Source organism: Lycorma delicatula, chromosome 5 (genome assembly GCF_047948215.1).
Source record: "Lycorma delicatula isolate Av1 chromosome 5, ASM4794821v1, whole genome shotgun sequence".
Classification (NCBI taxonomy): domain Eukaryota; kingdom Metazoa; phylum Arthropoda; class Insecta; order Hemiptera; family Fulgoridae; genus Lycorma; species Lycorma delicatula.
The window spans coordinates 133,731,862-133,753,908 of NC_134459.1; the positions used below are offsets into that span (position 1 = coordinate 133,731,862).

The 22,047-nt window shown below is 29.6% G+C and overlaps 1 protein-coding gene across 2 annotated transcripts in view; it reads right to left on the minus strand.

The window, feature by feature from the left end:
• The window catches only part of LOC142325396 (leucine zipper putative tumor suppressor 2 homolog), a 353,005-nt gene that overhangs the window by 242,049 nt on the left and 88,909 nt on the right, over positions 1-22,047 (minus strand). For both annotated transcript variants that reach the window (XM_075367117.1, XM_075367118.1), the window contains exon 2: positions 3,525-3,637. The gene's annotated coding sequence lies outside the window, so the exon portion shown is untranslated. The remainder of the gene's footprint in view (positions 1-3,524; positions 3,638-22,047) is intronic.

The following is a 22,047-nucleotide window of genomic DNA, read 5'->3' on the forward strand; positions in this document are numbered from 1 at the left end:
TTAGCTTAGCATTTAGAAAAAAGATTTTGTCCCGAAATTCTCCCCTTCCTAAATATCGAAAAAACTTTATTTTTATTTATTGCTTATTTTTTGACCGAATTTTTTTTAATCTCTTACTAAGCATGTAGTAGTAGTGTAACTGAGCCAAAAAAATAATTTGGGGGCAATATTTGAGATGGGAGCCTATCAAATTTTAAAAATATCGCTTTTTTAATTCTTTAAATTTATTATTATTTTTCCACAACATAAGAATAAATAACCAATGCCAGCAAAAAATAACAACTTTGTTGCTAAATAATCTTGTTGATAAATAGAATATAATAATCTTGTTAAATAATGCTAATAGAAAATAAAAAAATTTAAAAAAAATTATCCCGTTCAACGTGTAAATGTGCTAAAAATAAAGTTTCAATAGCGGCTTCTGAATTGTGAATTATTATTTTTATATTTAAAGTACGTTGTTTGTATTTAAATAATTAACGTCGACTTTAAACGCATCAGCTTTTTACCTTATAATTTGTTTTTTACATTAATAATTTATCTTAAATTGACGTAATCTTTATATTTGAATAAAGTCAGAACTGTTCCTATCAGCTGAAAGATTTATTTATTTATTAAGTTAGTAAGGAAAGAACGCTAGATATATAGCTAACTCGTATATACGTTATACGATAATGCACATCGAACTGGGAATTCAGTCTCTAAATTTATTGGTTCCAGCAGAAAATATGTTTTTTACACTGCAAGAATGTGTACAAACGCTAAGTAAATTTAATTATTTTACTCTCTAACGAATACTCTCATTAATACAACTGCGCATAAATCATCAATTTGACATAAGAAGACATATAACTGAAGCCGTCATACCGAAAAATGTAGATTCCCAATTGCTGGAAATTATCTACCGATTTGGGTTAATCTGGATTAAGTTATAAGCTGAAATGTATGAGAATAACACATTATAAAAAAAAGTATTTTGTTTTATTACAGAAAATGTTCAAGAAATGTTCATTTATTTAAATGTTCATTTAAATATACATCATACCCTAACAAATAATTGTAATTAGGCTTATAGTAATCATTAGACACAATTAATTATTTCAATTTTTTGTTTAAAGAAGATGTGACATTTTCTGTTGAATTTTTGTTTTCTTATATTGTATGTAACAATGTTCGTCAGCAAGCAATATAATAGTTAGAAATGTATCATTCCTGTTCTTTATCCTCCACACTGTTGTGTTCAAGAATTTCTCTTTCCAACACTGAAATTTTCTTCTGAAACAGTGATATGTTCCGTCGACATTCCATCAAACAAATTTTTCTTTGATTTTTCAGGAACCAGAGCAATAATCGATTACAATAATAATCGAGGTGTGTAAAAAAAGTAATGAGACTGACTTTTTACTTATCAGAGTTTTTATTTTTTTCAAACAACAATAGTATCCCCTTCAAAGTAGTTCCCTTGGGAAGCTATGAGTCGTTGTCCCCACTCCTGGTAGCAGCGCTAGAAGGCTTCAACTGGTAGAGGTTTTAACTAATCGGTTACAGTCTTTTGAATGTTCTCCAGAGTTTCAAAATGACGTCCTTTCAATTTCAATTTTGACGTGTTTTTTTTGACGTTTCATTTTCGAGAAAAGGAGAACGTCACAAGGGCTCAAATCAGGTGAATCACTCATCATCCTTATTGTCAAACGACGGTCCGATCTCACATGAACCCTCACACGCTCAACGTTTTCGTCAGATTTTGAAGTTGAAGGTCTCCCTAAGCGAGGTTGATCTTTAACGTGTTCTCGGCCTTCATAAAATGATTTGTGCCAGCGGAAAACTTGTGCTCTTGATAAGAAATATTCCCCATAGGCCTATTTCAACTTTTCAAAGGTCACACTCGCGGATTCCCCAAGTTTAACACAAAACTTGATTGCACAACCTTGCTCTAAATTCCGATGCTCCATTTTCGTTACAAAAACACAACTTCACTGATGACGCTGTCAAAAATAATGTGTTGGCTGAACGGAGTTGAAACTCGTACTGAGCATGTGGAAGGGATGAACAAACCGGTCTAGCACAGACCGGTAGACACAGCGTTGGCAGATCGCTTGCGGTGTTAACAATCTCATTACTTTTCTCACACACCTCGTATGTACGTATAAATTATATGAGTACGTAGATCTAAAAACTATTAGAATATATTAAAATAATAATATAACTTATAAGAGGATGGAAAGGCATATGTTATAAATTAAAAAAATGACTCTACATATTATTGGGGAAAAAATTAATGTAAAAATCCTGCTTGCATTCTGCAAACGTCAATTCTGTATAACTGAATAATCGAGGTTTAGACCTTTATTTTGTATCACGATATATCTTTTTTTACCAAGAGTATTTGTTGCTGTTTTCTTCAAGATTGAAGATGTTTAAATATTTTTTCGGTCATTTTGGAAAATCCGGATTCAGTCAAGACTGGTTTGGATAACCGGTAATGTATGCATTAGGAAGGATTTATACTCTCTGCTTCATTCAATAAACGCTCCAAGCTGGATATTTGGAGAATAATCGGATAGAAAACAAATTTTCATTTAGGTTCACTCTCCCATCAAGCTCCATAAACTAAAGATTTAGTACCTAATTACCAGGGACTATGGTACTAATTCAACGATTATATGACCAATAGATACAGGAGGTCATCGGAGATGAATGAATTTATAATAAACCACGGAACGAGGCAAACAATTCTACCGAAAGGAGTACTGTATCTTAAAATCCTTACCAAGCACTGATTATCCATTAACCTATGCGGTACACTAACAAGCAATAATAATAATAGTAGGTAAATAACGACATAAAAGAGCTGTTCTCTAATTTAACAATATGATTTCATACAATTTAGTAAAATAACGAACCAAAGTTTGATGTGCACTCTTACACTCCATGAAAACTGTTATTTAACAATGAAACAAAGGAAGTAATCAGACCGTAAATAAATATTTTACAGGATTTTCATCGAATATAACAAAAATAACTGAAACTATAAATAAACGACAACTAATGAACTTTTAAGTGTAATGTGAGTTTCTATGTATTGTTTGTGTAAATGTCAGAGGAATAGTGATACTTGAAGGATCAACGGACTATACTGGATGTATGAAGGGTGAAGAGCAGGGTTTCTTAGATAGACCTCACGAGCAGATAGACAACCTATACTAACAAGAACACTCGGAATTCCTTAAGAAAACCCTTTGTACAATAGTGTGGAAGAGCTAATTAAATTCTATATTTCAGTAGGAGTGAGTGGCAGGGGAACTATTTATCTAGACCTACAGTGGTAGGGGAATTTCTCCTATAATTAAAGCTTATTATATGTCCCCCTGATAATGGGAATTGAGTTTCCATTTCAGTCGTAATATTTCAAAGTAATCTTATTTTCGTATAATTAACGTCAGAAAATTTTAACTTGATATTTAATCATTTTAATAAATACATTTTTCTTTTTAATTTAGATTATCGATTAATAATATACTTACATTAACCAACCATTGATGTCTAAATAGTTTATTCGTTAAGAAAAGATTTCACAATTTATTCTAAAGTCCATTTTCTTGATCCAACTTTACACTGTATTTCAGCACATATTCACCTGAAACAATAAAACTGAAGTGAATACGAAATTATGTAATAATAATTTCAACTAATAATAATTCTGTAAGTGTTATGATTACCTAATTAAATTATATTAATTTCTTTTTCTGGGAATTAATAATAATTATGAGAATTCAGAAAGAAATCAATATCCAACAATAAGGCTCTTAAAAAGCAGTTACAAAAAGTAATTACAATGGTGAGAGAGCTACATCGCTGATGAATTTTTTCTAGAGTTACCAAAATTATGTTTAATTTAAGTCTAACGGTTAAAACTTACGAACATCAGTCAATGCAGAGGTTTCAAAACTTTTCCGAGTCGCGGCGCCCTTTTCAATGAAAAATTTTTCCATGGCGCCCTACCCTTTCTTTTCTTTTTTCCTGTTTAGCCTCCGAGAATTACCGTTTCGGTATTGAATGAAGTTTCGGATGAATGAAGATGATATGTATGAGTGTAAATGAAGTGTGTAGTGTTGTACAGTCTCAGTTCGATCATTCCTGAGATGTTTGGTTAATTGAAACCCAATCACCAAAGAATACCGGTATCTATGATCTAGTATTCAAATCCGTATAAAAATAATTGACGTTAGTAGGACTTGAACTCTGGAACTCTCGACTTCCAAATCAGCTGATTTGGGAAGACGCGTTCACTACTAGATACACCCGGCGGGCCATGACGCCCTACCCTAAGTAAAAGTATGATTAAGAAGAGATAAAAACAAATAAAACTCGTGTATCTTCATTATTTTTTTACTTTATTAACATTAAATTAATAATTATAAATATCTTGGTTCAATTAAATATGAACCTTTTACAATTTTTCGCGGCGCCCTTGTAAAGAGGCCGCCAATTCCCGGGGAGTCGCGGCGCACAGTTTGGGAGTCATTGGGTCAATGTCCTGTTCCATTATTATAGCATAGGCTTTCTTGTGTCAAAGAAGCTTTTCTGGTTGAGAACTGCAGAACTACCATAAATATATTTTTTTCAGAAAACTATAAAGACTAGAATAGTACATTTATTTAGTCTAAAAAAGAGATAGTTATAATTATAAAAATTATAAAATTTGTATAATGTTTACACTTTATATCATATTATAATTAACTAAGCTATAACCGATTGTTTTTTAATTCTCATGTGAACATCACATGACTTCCTTGTACGCCTATTAAATTACATACACACATTTTTTTTAACTGAAAAGTACATACATTTTTTTTTCATTAATAACTTCTGATATGTTTTCATTTTTTTTTTTTTATTGTTATTAATGAATTATTATTTATTGTATTTTTTTTTATTGTTATTAATGAATTATTATTTATTGTATTTTTTTTTTTACAATCATAGTAAATAAATTATTAATAAATCAATATATTCAAATTAAAAAAAAAAATGGTTAAAAGAAAATACATGTATATGAATCAATGTGCCTTCCCCTTGTAAGATCCAAATATTTCATTAATTAAAATTTTATTTGGCTAAAACTCTGGAACCAATTAAAATAAATCCACTTATGATATACCGTTGAAAAGCTTTCAATGAGGGCTTTAACTGCATTACTGCAGTTAAGAAAAAGTACAAAATTCAGATATTTTGGATTTTAGGTTTTTTTTGGACATATTTGGTTCAGTCGATTGCAATCAAAAGGGGAGGTGCACAACTAAAAGTTACAGCAGTCCTAAATCCAAAATTTTAAAATTCTACGGCTAATCGTGTTTGAGTTATGCGAGATACGTACATACGTACGTACGTATAGACGTCACGCCGAAACTAGTCAAAACGGATTCAGGGATGGTCAAATTGGATATTTCCGTTGAAATCTGTAAACCGAAATTTTTGCGCAATCAAAATACATCCTTTACTTCGTACAAGGACGTAAAAATATATTACACTTTATATCATTACAATTTAAGTAAAAAAAGAAGACTGGATTACATTTAATTAAGAAGGTTCATTGAGTTTTTGTCATTAAATTACAAACAAAATCCAAAATCATAGAAAAAAAGGTTGAAGGAAAAAACAACAGTTTCCAAGAAAGCAACTAGTTATAAGAAACAACAAAGTATCAAAATCGTTACTTCGTTCAAAAGGAAATGGACCTTGAAAGAGATAAAACAAAAATAAAAAAGATACGGTTTATTAATGTAATTTATCAAGAGGACTGTGAACATAACCGCTAAGAAATCCCATTCATTTGATTATAGGTTATTCATATTAATTTCGTAGAACAACTTTCTGTGGTTTTTTTTTATGATACGACTTCATGAAGTGGAAAATAAATAGTAATTTATAAACCGATCCTAATTTAACATTTTAAAAGATCCAATTCATTTAATAGTTAGCGAAAAAAAATGCCATTTAATGACTTATACCTAGAGGTAATAATTCAAGAACTTGGTGATATTCACAGCATTCGATGGATATACAAGAACATATACGCCCACGTAATATATTTATTTACAAATATAAGTACATGTTAGCTGATTTTAGTACGGGAATACACATTTATATGTACTGTACTTTATTTGCATATCAGCAACCAAATACCGGCAGTACCACCAGTTATGGGCAACAGTTCAATCAGCAAAGCTCATCTCCATCACTCTTTCTCTCTCCTCTTTTCTAACTCTCTCTCTCTCTCTCTCTTTACAAATTTACTCATTCTCTTTCTCTCAGCTCTATCCTTTTCTTTTCAGAAGTTGTAGTGAGTTTGTGTGGTGTAGTAGAAAGACTGTGGGAAAGGTCAGCGGCTGGTTTGTTCGAGTGTTGGTTCTTGTCTCTTAGTAAATCATCTCCACGGTATAAAACAAGCATATTTTCTTTCTCTGTCTGTTTGTCACTATCTAAGCTGTCTGTACCTCCTGTTGTTTTATGTAAAAGACGAGAAAAGTATAGGTTGAACGTAGCAATTTAATAGTAAAACAAAAATTTTAAATAATGTTACTTCTTAATTGGCTAAAATATAAAGACAACATTTAAATTCAAAGCGAGGAAAAAATTTTGAGAATTATTATTTGTAATGTTGCTCTATATATATCGTTTTTATTACCTTTTTACGTAATAACGATTTAAATATTTTAATAGCAAACATCTGCTTTTCTAAATACCAACTTGTTTACATAAAAAGTTGTTCAGTTTTGTAGAAGATAAAAAATAAATTGATCAACCAGTTAATGAATCTCAATATACACTCAACAATTTGAGTTTGTACTCAAGTTGATATCAAGAGTCATTTTAAGTAAAATGACCCGTTTAAAAGGGTTGAAGCAACAGGTAAAAAATATCTATTGGTTTTACCCACTGTCACAATGTCGCAAAATTATCCACCTTTCCTTTTTGATCGAATCCGTTTAAAAACATCTTCCTACTGCTTCACTCTGTAATAAAATACCTGCACATGAAAGTTCCAAATGAACAGTCGTCTGCAGCCCAGACGTATAAATGAAAATTACCTCCTTCTTAATTATTTTTATCATTATGATCTTGGATATACTTTTGCCCATATACATTTTTAACAAAGAAGTGAATCGGATGAAATAATTGTTAAAAATATTATACCTATGTGAAAAATTAGATCCGAGAACAGCTGATCAAAAATTGGATTGTAATTTGGCTTATGACCAACGGGTACCTTTCTTTGTCTATGTTGTGCTAAGTACAAATTTTTTTCTGTTTTTATAAGTATTTTCTGGAAAAGATTTAACACGGGCAAATACTCTCTGCATCTACAAAAATCAATTCTTCTTTGTGCAATAAACATATATTCTTCTTTAAGAGTTCTGGTATTCAAGATGAGATGAATTATCTTCCTATATAAATTTGGCACGATATAACAGAAAAATTCGGTTTCTGTAATCATTAAATTTTTTTACAAAATCTAGTTTATTTTTTAAACTGCTCAGATACTTCTTCAAATTAAAAATTACAAGCTCAGATTTTATTAATATAATAATCCTATAGTAAAGAACACCACTCAATGGCTTAACGGTATTTATATTTCCACAGGTTACACAATTCAGGGAATAAGTAAGAAAATTACTTAGCCTATTCTCACTTCCTCTTCTGTTTCTGTACGAAAACAATTTTTTTCTTGCAGAAAATACCCGTATTTAAGCTTCAAAATAATTTAAAATAGTGTGTTTCAATATGAATATCGGGGTTTTAAAGTTGTGTAATATTTATTAAGTTTTACTTACATTGATAAATTTATACATGAAATGAAAGAGTAATTCAAACTCTTTTTTGTTTATAAATATTCAATATGAATACCACTCGTCACACGAGACACATCCACCCGATAGGAGAGTTCACTCTATAATTTAATCAGAAAATCTGAAGTAATTGATGCGACAGTTGCTTCAATCCTTTGTTTTAACTTAAATCGGCTAGGTCAGCTGGTCACGGTGGCACATACACTTGAACCTTTATAAACCCCTAAAGAAAAACATAAAATTAAAATATCAAGATAGTTAGTTCATTCCAGACATACTTGCTTCTATGAAAAAGAAACTTGCCGACGGGATACGGCACAAAAATCATTCAGTTCTAGGGAGTCTCATTCACACTTTAATATTTCGTGAGGATTTTCTGATATCCAGATACGCACATTGTGTACTTTTCCATTAACATGAGATGTTGATTCGTCACTGAATACGACACAATGAAGAAAGTGTTCATCATCACGGTGCCACAATTTAATTGCAAAGCTAGCATGCAAACCATAATCTGTGGGCTTTAGAGCTTGTAAACGATATGGACGCAGTTGTAAGCGTTTCTTTAAAATCCTCTACACAGACGTCACTGGAGTTGCTAATTCACGGCTAACCTTCCTAACGGATTTCCTAGGACTACGCACAAAAGACTCTTACACGTTCGGCATTGTCTTCGGATACACTCGGTCGTCCTGTACTCTTCCCTTTACGAATACAGTTGTTTCAAATTGTTTATACTATTTACCGTTGTTACTGTTACTCGAGGATCACAATGAAACTTCAAACGGAACGCCCTCGGTAATTACAGATTCACACTTTGCAAACTGTAAATGACGGAATATTTCGGTTGAGGGTTGCCATTTTTGCTACAAGCACTTTCAAGTGGAAGGTACAGGAAACAGTTTATGAATCTGCACACACCTAAAACTGTTTGAGTTGATCTATTCATGTATAATTAATCAATGTACGAGAAATCTGAGAAATATTACATAGCTTTAAAATCCCGATATTCATTTTGAAACAGACTATATCAATAATATGTGATGTTATGTAAAATATTCCGACCTCTTAATTCAATTCTGCTATTTCTGGGTAGGATAAAAGCCCATTTCTTGAAAATGGTATGTATCCAACTTTAAAAGATGAGGTTGTTTGATCTCTGTTTCATCTATTAGAATGTGGCTTGCAGGTGGAATCTTCCGAAGGTTATTAGCTATCCTGTGAAGACATATTTTGTAATTTCCTCCTTCAATACTCTACAATATATTATAAACAATCGGGTCTATAAGATTTTTTCTTATTTAATCAGAAATCTAATTTCGTTTGTTTTTAGTTCAGGTATCTTAGGATGTGGAGTAATTTAAATAAAAATTCAAAGAAAATTTATTATTAAAATATAAAAATCGATCGAAATTTTAAATACTTTTTTAAAATTAAAAATTCTATAATGCAATGATATCAGCAATAAAAGAAAATGATTTAAAGTTAACTAGTATCCCAGGTGAGATGAATTATCGTCCTGTACAATTTTAAGACTTAAAAAAAAGTGTTGTTTCTATATTCATTAAGATTTTCTTCAAATTATTTTGAAAGAATAAACCCTCTTCCATAACAGATATACAATTTCATTAAAGTTAACCTTAAAAAATAAATGAATAATTTAAACAAAACCCCTCACACCTTTATATTGAGAATTTCTAGTATTAAAATGGAATAAAAAGTGGTTGTAAATTAGTATAGAATTGTTAATGATTTTGGCATAGAAATTTAAACAGGAAATTCCCTGAAAAGGCTTTTTGTAAGCAAATTTGAAATTTAAATTAAAGTATTATTTCCCATTCATAATTTATTATTATTATTATTACGCTTTTAATTTTTCTTTTGTAAATAATGTTATGAATCGTATGATTTGAATCGCAGTTATTCGTTGAATGCAGGATATGTACGAGTAGAAACACACCCTTATTGTTTTGTATTGTGTTTATTAACGTATTTATTTCATATTGTTCTTTAATGGGTTTGTAGTTTTTCTCTTTAGATTTAATAATTTTATCTTTATTTTAATACGTATCGTTTGTTACAATTCGAAAAGTAAAAATGTGTAATGTTTTCTTAAGATGGTTGACTGGTTTGATGCTGATTTTAATTCTTTTCTATTCTGTGCTAACCTTTTAATCTGATCATATTTTATTAGATCCTTTATTCTAAAGTATCGTTTTATATATTCCGATCTCTTTCAATATAGTTTTTATTTTAAACATATACCTCTAACATTAAATTAATAAACCTGGGCATTTTAATAAATGGCCCATTAACCTGGCTGGACTCAAAAGAATTCTGCTCCAAACGTTTCTCCTTTCCCATTCATCTTAAGACCTTTACACTCGTGCATGGAGATATATATATATAATATATATGTGTATGTGTGTGTCTGTGCGCGCGCGTGTGTGTGTGGCTGAAAGAATATTATATTGTACATATAAATATTGCATACACACAGGGAAAAATGGACTATAAAAAGTTTAACCTAAATAATATATATATATATATATGTATATAAACAGCGGTCGTGTACATAAAAAAAAAATCATAATGAAGATTTTTTTTATCTACAAGAGAAAACGCCTAATTTTATCTTCAAGCAGATAAAGATCCATTAACATGTCTTGATATTATGTTTCATTTGATCATTTTGACATTTTTTTACAGCATATCCTGAATAAATATCTTGGTAAAACGAGACAAATTTTCTTGATCATTTCTGATAAGAAATATCCTGATTTTTCGTAGTATTCTTTGGACATGAAGAATAAAATGAAAAATCACGATATTTCTTGTACATACAAAAACATGAAATGGATTAAATATCCATTTCATGTAGCATTCTACGACTCTGAATTCGGTTGGTAATATGCTACGTTAAAGATTCCTCTGAATTATCATTTAGTTTTATCGTAAATAACTGGTAAATGGTTAACTGGTAAAATATAACAATTTGGGGCGATCCCCCTCATTTATTTAACATTTAGTAATGTTAAATAAGATATCAAAATATGTTAAGAAGCAAACATAGTTTTCCCGTTAAGCTATTAAAAAATAAGAAATTCAGTTATTTGCTTTTTAATTTGAATAGATAATTTTTAATCTTACGCGGTTTTTTCGCAGATTTAATCGATTTTATTTATTTTTTTTTTTTAGAAAAGAAGATTTAACACTCGTAAGAAATTAAAAATTCGAAAAATTCATGTAAAATAATTGAATAACACCTGACTAAAATAGCTGACTATGAAATTTATTTATTCACAAAGTAATCACAGGCTAATGCACCTCATTACATTGTCACTTTTTTTTGGGATGAGAAATTAAATTTATAGTGTGTGAAAAGTACAAAGTCTGTTTGTGATTCTAACCCGGAATTTACGGAAGAAAGAGATACTACCAGTTCGTCAAAGAGATCGGTGAATGGAGTTAATTAGTTCAATAATGACGTCGCCGACTTAAACAACTTATTCAATTTTAACAGTAATACCCATTTGCACCTTTTTTTAAAGCACGCTAATTGCGCTGCCTTGTAATGTTTTTTGAGGTTAAATTTTGTGAAAGAAGTACGATTTAAAAGTGGGTTGAACAAAAAATTTAACACACACACTATATATATACGTACTAACAGCGACTTCGCGGCTTCGCCCGTTTGTTTGGTTACTTGAATTTACCGTCACGCTCAATTTTTTTATTTTGTTTTTTAATCAAGTAACCGGAGGCAGGTGCAGCCAGTCCGTCGCACATACAGTAACAGTGGCTGTGTTGGTTGAGCCGCCATGCCGTACACCGTCGCCCCCTTAAAAAATCGAAATTCAAGAAAACCCGAAAATGGTTTTTAAGTACTTATCTGAAGTGTATTTGCAAGCTCATATCTAATGAATATCTCGTTTAGTAATGGAAATGGGGAAAATTTGCAATCATTGTTCAAATTTTTTTTACCGTTCTTCAACCATTTCAAGGTCGAATTTCGAAAAATATAGAAATCGGTTTTTAGATTTACATGAAAATTATATACACCAAAAATCAAGTTGATAACTTCGTTTTTTATCGAGAAATTAAAAAAAAGTAAATTTCACTGTTAGTCACTGAACCCTTTAAACCTGTTATTTCAAAAAATTCTTTCTTAGTATGCACTTGAACCGTAAGACAAAAATGTTCATCAAGTTTATTTTCAGTATTTTTTGCTGGGCATTGATGAATTAGTCAGGTAAGATAAGGTGCATAGAGGTACAGTAATATTATATGATTGTACTGCATAAATGAATTTTTGTAATTGTTACTATTCAAAAAATATGTTTATATTTCAAATATAACTTGGAAAGATCTCTTTGCCAATGAGTTTAAAGCGTAATAAAGCCTTTTCTAATAATGGTAAAATATCACAGGGGATTTTATTTTATTATCCAATCACTTTTCTGTTAACCTAAGTAATTTCAGTTATATTAATCAATTTGTTTTTAAAATCCTTAAGAAAACTATCAAAAGAAGACTTTTAATCTAAATTGACTTTACTTCAGTGTAAAACGGACAGATAATACTAACAATATGCTCTATGAACTGCGTAATACCTGATCTTTATTCATTATCCTCGCTCAATTCAGGCCTTACTAGAAAAGCAATTTTTCACTTATCAGCCTTTTTTCAAAACATAACTGTTTCATTCAACAATAATTTTTCTTTTTAATAAAAAACAAACAAACTGGTATCGGTAATATAGACAACAAAACAAAATAAGTCATGTTGTATTTTATTTGTAAATTAATCATTTAGGAGAGGTTAGTTGTAATTATTTATAATATAAAGAAGTAGTATGGTTTCCAGCATGTTTTATAATGTTAATTTAACAAATCATAAATCGTTAATATGTTTTCCTAGAATGCTCATAAGAATTTTTTTTTCCTTATTTTTTAAACACAATAATGGCATATATATATATATATATATATATATATCATGTTTCTTGATTATGAAGAATCTTTAACTGCAAACGTATGTGAAAAAACGTACAACATAACACGTTCGTAAAAAAAAAAAACAAATTAACAGCCAACAATAAACATATACGGGGTTCGCTATTCTAAAGGAAAGTTAGTAAAGAGAAAGAAAAAGACATAAAAATTTGTTGAATCCCATAAAGGTAACGAATTTATATCCGTAAAAATTATTTTATGGATCCACAGCCACGCGGATTTCTCTTCTGATTTTATTAGCAACCCGCATCACTCCGGTTAAATTGTTTGATCCAAGCAGTTTTTGGTTGCTTGAACAGCCAGTCGATCATTGTTAAGAAAAAAAAAAGAAGGATACCACAGAAGTATTTTTTATTATTAGATTATGATAATATATTTTTAAATTTTAAGGAAAATAAAATTGTATAAACACGTTTTAAAATGTGTGGGTAATAAATAACACTTTAAATCGTCTACTTATTAGTAGGATTCGTAGATTAAATGGTTTTTATTACTTATTTAACAGCACCAATTATTAATGCATTCTATGTAGTAATTTATCTGAGAGTTGGACCGCCTCTAGGGAAATATAAAATCCCTATCACCCAGATTGGAAATTTGGAAAGTTAACAGAAAAATATTTGTTTAATAACCGATTTCAAAAAGAAATAGTGATTAAAGATTCGATTGTTTCTTTATTTATGAATTTGCTAGCATAAAATAAAAATCAATTAACCGATCAGAATATACTAAATCTGTTAATAATTCAAGTCCGCGATTTTTGAATCTAAAAAATAAGTTAAATCAATGTCAACTTACAAGCCGAAGAATAAAATTTTCAACAGTGCTCCATATCGATAAAGGTATGGACTAGAATGCACGGACTGTAAGCGATATAGAGATGAAGCGATTATCCTCTTGTCTAGACCGTCGAGATTCCCGCTCGATTTAATAATAATGATTATTTCCTTCACAACATTTTTTCTATATCGTTCTAAATTAAAGTTATGAAATTATTTACCTACCATAATAACTTCCTTAAATCAAATTGATCAGTGAAAAAAACAAATTTTTTACCATTACCAAGATCAGCAACAATTTCAGTTAATTGAAATTGAGCATCAGAAAAATGTTAATTCAGATGAGAAAGAAATCTCCGTTATTAAATATATCAAATACTATTTTTTATTAGTTTTTTAAATTTATTATAATCTTGTAAGTGTTAGAACGTTGAAGCTGTTTAACAGCGAAACAGATAAAAAAGGGGACACATTTTATGGATAATTTAGCGTAATTTTACAAGTTTTCTTTAGAGAAGAAAGAATATGGAACATACAGGAAAGAAAAATATTTAATGTGATGTAATTTTTTTTTATATAGGATATAACTTTTCAAATAGTTTTTTTTTTGTTGAGACTAACAAGTAAAATCGGTAGTTACAACTAAAAAATTAATGTTTTACTTCTAAGTTTTTCGAGAATTAAGAATTATCTCTTGCTTATCTCAACGCTGAATATTATAACACGTAAAACCGGACTTTTAATTTTTAGTAGTTGCATAATTGAAAGAGAACATGGTTTACAGTGCATAGTTTGTAATTGAATCAATAATAACTAATCTGTATATGTGTGAAATGCGTAGTTATCGATACAGCCTAACGTAATACAAGTGCAATTATAGTTTCCTCGCAACCATTCTACTGGATGCCAATAATCTGCTCGATCGGAGCTTTTATAAATCTACTTGTATAATTCTCTAATCTAGAACAGTATTATGTTTACTACTCCTAACTTCATAGTGCGTCTTTAACAACCAAAATTTTAAAACAATATCCTAGTTTTATGTGAACCACGAAAAATCTTTTATTAAATTCGTTCGTTGTCCGCTGATTTATTTTTTGTAACATCTGCAATTTTTAACTAAAATAAAGAATAATAGTGCTTCTTCACACGGCATTCATTTTTTTATGTGAACCACTAAATATGATATTCTTCTTATCAATCGTCTTGCTCATTGTTAAGCGTCATGACAGCACTGGCGTCACCATATAACACACTTTTCATCTCGCCTGAAAGCCTGTTGGAGAAGTAAACCGGTGACATTCTTGATCTGTTCTAGCCATCTACTTTCTGTCCTTCCTCATGCCCTGGCGCCCTCGATCTTTCCTCCTACTATGGCTTTTTCAAGCTTCTATCCGTCTCTTCTCACAAAATGCTTAAAAACTGAAGGATTTTCTAATCGACAGGGAATGAAAATCGTTTTGAGATGTTAAGTTCTTCGACAACTGACAAATTAGTTCGTTTTTCGATCCATAATCTACGCCAACAGCACATAAGTATCATTACGTTGTTTATCTCTGGCCTTGTCTGTCCTACAATGTTCACATCCATCCGTACAAGAAGACAGAAAACAGAAGATTTTCAAGAAGATGGTCCTTCGCATTACGTGTAATTGCTCTGTTCTGGCAGATCCACGCGAACTTATCCATGGCAACTCGTCCTAACCTATTCGCTTTAGTAGCTCTTCTTTCGAACCTCCCGTGTCACAGACGGCTTTCTTTTTTTCTGTTTAGCCTCTGGAACCATCGTAAGGAATTAGTTCAGAGATAAATGAGGATGACACGTATGAATGTAGTCTTGTACAGTCTCAGGTCGATCATTTCGATGTCGAGATGTGTGGTTAATTGCAATACAACCACCAAAGAACAACGGTATCTACGAACTAGTATTCAAATCCGTATAAAAGTAACTGCCTTTACTAGGATTTGAACCTTAGAACTCTTGACTTCGAAATCAGCTGATTTACGATGACGATTTCACCATTAGACCAACCCGATAATCTGTGTTACAGATGGCTGACGCAAGATAAATGCAACTGTCTAACACTTTCAGCTCCCCAAACCGACCAGTGAGCCTATTAGGGGATTGTTCTCCTCTATCAATTATCATAAGTTTAAACATACTGATATTAATATCTAGCCCGTAGTACGCAGTCTTGTATCCTTGATAAATGGATATATTTCGATATATTCCGTTTTAAATCTGAAAACCGAAATTTTTTGCGATCACAATACTGCCTTTACTTGGTACAAGGAAGTGAAAATGACAATATTTACACTTTAATTTTGCAGATGTAGGGCTGGTTGGACAGCTGTTTTTATATCTTTGAATTAACCGATATTATTCTTACCACCACAATCACCGCAATAATTTAAACTTAATATTTTTTCCTATGAAGTGAAGGTCAATAGTATTTTCGTTTCGTTAAAATGTTTTAAAACAAATAAAAAACGAAAAGTTTATTAATATTAAATATTTCTAAAAATTTGCTTATTCAAATAACATAAAATATAAAAAATCCAACTTCAGAAAAGCTCTTAAAAGTAAGAATTAATATTTTTCAATCATTTTTTTTGTATTTAAATTTTCGGCCCTAAATTGAATGAAAACCCTACAAACAACTTACTCACCCTTACAAAAAACGTATGCTGACTTAAAAAACTCGAAGTTTAATGAATTGCTTAAACACACAATATATTTACTTTTAAGGGTTTTTCTTGTAGTGATACAGATGTTTAATAATGGTATAAAGTTTTCTTAGTAATGGTGATACATTACATGTGTTTTTCTAGTGAAGAAGATTTACATATAGTAGATATAGAAACAATCAAACAGTACTGAATAATAATAAAAAAGTAAAAAAAAAAAATAATAATAATAATAGAAAAAGGAGGAATATAGCCACAAGAATTTATCATAGAGATGACAAAGTCTTATACAGAGAGAAAGATATACTTAAAAAGGTGGAAATACATTGAGAAACTATAGACTAAAAGAAAATCAAATGAATTTCCCAAAGAAAATCAGGATAAATGAAAGAGATGAAGTAGGGGCAGCAATTTTAAAATCAGAAATTAATATATAAGCAATACAAGATATGAAAAATGGAAAAGTTTAGGAATAGATGATCTGCCAAAAGAAGTAAATAAATGTCTAAAGAAGAAGAGTTACAAGAGATGGTTAAAATATGTAATAGAAACTACAATAGTGGGATGACGCCAGAAAACTTTCTTTAAAAAACCTATGATTCTAATCCCAAAAATCATGATACAGTATGGCATGATCCAGTCAGGATTACAGGACGATTAGTTTAAATTTGCAATCAGCAAAGGTTTTTCTACAAATTCTGAATAAACGATTGAGTAAAAAAAAAATGGAGGAAATGGTTACAAAAGAACAAAATGGATTCAGGAAGGGAAGAGGGACAAGGGGTGAGATTGGGTTAAAAGATCTATTGGTCCTTAGGAAGGAGTACAGAAATAAGTTTATGTTTAATAGATATAATGAAAAAAATTCCATCATGTTAAGTGGGATAAACTAATGGAAATATTAAAAAGCCAAAGAATAAATTTGAAAAAAGATTAATGAAAAACTAGACCTAAAAAAAAAACAAGTATGAAAATAAACTGAACGGTTATACCAAAGAATAACCAACTACCAAGGAATAGGAATAACGAAAAGCTGCTACAAACAATCAAGCTTCTTTAATATTCTATGTTGAAAATTTAATCAAAGTACTACAAAAAAGGAAGGAATTACTGTATGAGAACGGGGAACAGATCGCATAGAGATCATAATAACATGGTTTTTCCAGGATGAGATATGAATCACTAGATATTCAACTGATGTTCAAAAGTATATTCAATGAAAGTAAAAATAAAATGATAGAATGTGGAATGAAAATGAATGTCAGGAAAACTTAAGAAATGAGGAGGATAGGATAACATAAGCCAATAAATGTCTGCATAAAAGAAGGAAGAATTGAGCAAGTGAAACAGTATAAATACTTTAAAAGGAGCATGTTTGAAAATGAACGAAAGCTGGCAAGAAAAGGCAAGCTAGTTGGGTGTTCTTAAAAAAAAAAAACAATTTTAAGCGATTACTAATGAGTTTGAACTCTCCATAGATTAATTTTGTGTGTGTGTGTGTGTGTGTGCGCGCATATTTAATCATTTCAGTAGTTGTTGATTTACTACAGGATGAAGGCCTCTTCAGCACGTTTCCAACAAATACGATCTTGTGCGAACTTCTGCCAATTCGTTTAATGTACTTGATAATATTGTTAATCAAACGAGCCTTTGATCTTTTTTGTTTGAGTTTAATCTAATGGTCATTCAAGTGTAAATTTAGTACATTTATTGTCAGTTCTTATTGTTACATAGCCTGCCCACCATCATTTTATTTTTTTTTTTACTTTCGTGATGGTATCATGTACTTTCGTCTGTTCTCTATATAATATTTTATCATAAGCTTTCAAATAATTTTCTTGCATATTAATGAAACAAAACTTCAAACGTTTATTAAAGACAATATAATAAATTAGTTAAAAATTTTCGCTTTTTATAAGGGAAAAGTTTACAAAAACAAATTGTTGAAAAACTTTCTCAACAAAAAAAAAATAAAGGACTTTTTTTGTTAATTGTTACAATCTGGCTTTGAGCAGAAAACAAATAAAAAGCATTACAAAATCAGAAACCAAAATAAATTATTACTATTTTAGAAAGTAATACAATAAAAAATACAATTAAAGAACCAAGTCAAAAGAAATAAACATATGGAAAAAATTTCTAAAATGAATTTAATTATACAAATCCATTTAGAGGAGAATGAGCTAGAATGCTTAAATGGTTTCAATGTTTCAATAACCTATAACCAACAACATTTCTAAAAGAACACAAACATGTAAAGTTGCAAGAGTGCGTTGGTGTTGATCCGGCTTACCATTTATTCAGCTACATACAAAAAAGTGAGAATTGTGAAAAAAAATTAATTAATTACTTGTACTTCGGGAATTGTGTATAATTTTATTATTATTATTATTATTATTGTATATATATATATATATATATATAAATAACATATACAGCATATATATGCACTTTGCATGCGGAATAACAAATGATATAAATTAGATAATTTATATGAAAGAATTTCAAATAACTGTGGAAATATATTTCATTTTTAAAAACCATTATAAGTTAAGAATTATAAATACTGTACAACTAAATTAAAATGTCAGTATGATCTATTTTAGGAATTCACAAGAAAGCTAATTATTTGTTTAAATAATATATAGGATTAAAAAGTAATCTTTTATTACAGACTGTTACAAAAAGACGGATATACTGCAGATTGTTTATTGGTTTAGGGATTTTCATGAAATAGGTACGAAATGAGTCATCTCAACTGCTCGAGTGAAAACGAATATTTAATTTTTTTAATAAAACAAAACTGTGGGTCGTTTTTCCAATCTTTTTTTTTTTTTAATTTGTCAAAAAGCAATATTAAATAAAATTATTTAATTAAGAATAAGTTTTAAAAATAAATAAAACAGACTTTAAAACCGCACTAAAAACGTTTCCTTTAAATTTCAACTTTTTGAAGTAGATTAAAATTTAAATAACCGCAAACAATTTCATATTATTATGATTAATTTGAAGCTGACTTAAAAAAGTTGAAATTGAAATCAAAATTGAAAAGGTTTTTTTTTTACTTTTAGAGCTCCTTTGTTGAAGCAAGTTTTATATGTTAATAGTATTTTTTAACTTTAATTTTTATTTAAAATAATTAAATTTACATAAAACGTTTCTCGTAAAAAAAACCGTTCTTAGAAATCCAAAGGCAATAAACTGCATCAACATAAAAGTCAGAAGGACAGAACGAAGAAGAAAGACTGCTATCAACATTAGCTAAAGTTAATAAAATAATTGAATTGTTTTTTTATTTATGTTTATCTAGTTTTATCTCTGTTTATCAGGCTTTTCTAGTATTTTTCGTAAGACAATACTTTTAAAGTAATACAAAAAAAATATCATCAAATCACCCATACAGAAATCTATTTAAAAAAAAAACATCTACCACTGGCGTTATCTGGAAAAACGTTAAAACGAAACCATCTCTACAACGTCCGGTATAAAACTTTTTAAGATTCTCCAAATCGGTTCATCTACCAAATAATAGGGATTGAACACAAACAATAAACTATACGGAACAAACTGAAAATTTCTTCGTTTTAAGTGAGGTCGGTTAAATGAAAAATGGATTTTTAAAATACCTATGCTATAGAGTTCCGTGATAAAGAAAAGTAATTAAATAAGTAATTTTTTAGCTTTTTTTATAATTATGAAATTTTTTAAAAAAATTATAAATTTGAAAGTCATTTAATTAATAAAATAATAAATATTAATAATGAAATTATAATATACGATAATTTATAATGAAATTTAAATTGAACCAGTAGAAATTATTTAGAGATGTATCTCAAAATTGCAACTAAAAAATTATCAGATTTTATAAATATAACTTAATAAAACCTTGACTTATTACATCGTATTTTAATCAGGAAAAAAAACTAGAAAGTATGTTTAGTGGCTTCATATTATTTATTCTTACAACACCAAAAATCCCGCACCAATTTTCATACAACAGTCACAAAAGATTCCTATAAAACTACCATGAAAATTTGAAAAACAGATGGTAGACGTAACTGTTTCCAACCGAACAGCAACATTGTCATCTACTCATCATTTAAGATATTAAATTAAAAGTGGAATTTTAAATTGAAATTAAATTAAACGTGGATGCTATAAATGAACATTTAAGTAGTGCCACAATCTAATGGTTGTAAGAGATCTGACAAGAAATATAAATAATTCTTTACTAAAGAAATTCTTTACTAAATACTAGAGAATGTGACGAGAGAAATGGTTTCCCGCCGCCTTCGGAATGGAATGGAATGCAAAGTTGGCGGGAGTTTATTTCTCCCTACAAATCGCAGAACCTGGACAGAGTCCCTTGCTACTGGATGATTCTAATCGGGCGTTTTTTTTAAAAGGTTTATTTTTAAATGGCGGGTCTAATTTTTCAAGTTTTGTTTATTATTATTTAGTATTTTAAGGACGGATTTAATTGCATTCCAATCCGTTGTTAAACCAGCGTTATCGAACCCATTTTATGGGCCGACCGCGGAAGGCTAGGCTTATGAAACCTGTCCTCCCGACGTAATTCCCCTTCAGACCGTCCACTGAAGTCCTTTCGGTGCTAACGCTTATAGGCTAGCAGGAATACGCCACAACTGGGCACTAACTATATGGAGGGAGCAATGCGTCCCCTTTTCCGGAGGAGTCGCAATTGCTGATTTGTGTTAATTTTTATTGTAAGTTTTAGAGGAAGGGTATGTCATTGTACTATTTATGAAATAATTAAAAAAGATTTCATTTTATATTATTATACCAGATAGTTAAAATATTTTTGCTCATCCAAATCAGTAATTACAACCTGTTTTATGAGACCAGTGTTCTAAATCGCACAATTCTCATTCATTTATAAAGGTAAATGGATTTTTTTTCTTTACGATTTAGTAAGTTATACTGACGCCTTTTCCGGTTATAATCGTCCAGAAATTATTATTTTGCAATAATTATTATTTTTTTTTTTAATGGTACCTTTTAATTATTTTATTTTTTCTTTATGGAGTAAATATTTTTTTTAATTTTTAATTTAATTAAGAAAATAATTAATAATAAAGAAAAACATTAACTCCTCACCTTACCTTTAAACATTAAAGATTATTCCGTTATAATTTTAAACAGAATCTTTCTAAAACTGTATATTTTTGGTGTCGGCCAAGAATTTATGAAAACTTCAAAACGAACTTTTAAAAGTTATCTCCCTTTCATTCGGAGGTTCTACATTTGAGTCACGCATGACATTTTATATAACATGCTAAAAAAAAAATTTATTGTCATTCATCAGCATCTTTTAATTTTTTCAAAATTATTAAAAATTTTACTATTTTAACTTTTTTCTTAAACCCATAACACCAAATTTAAATAACAAATATAAAAAATAATCAATAAATATCTGATGTGAGCAACACATGACTTCCTTGTACACCTATTAAATACATTTAAACATTTTTTTTTAAATCGAAAAGTACATAAAGTTTTATTTCATTAAAAACCTTTGATATTTTTCCTTTTCTTGTTATTATTGAATTATTATTCATAGTAATTTTTTTTTTTACAATGAGAGGTTAGTAATTATTAATAAATCAATATATTTAAATTACAAAAAAAGGAGATGAAGTCTGATTCAAACCGATGTGCCTTCCCCAAGATCAAAAATTTCATTAATTAAACATTTATT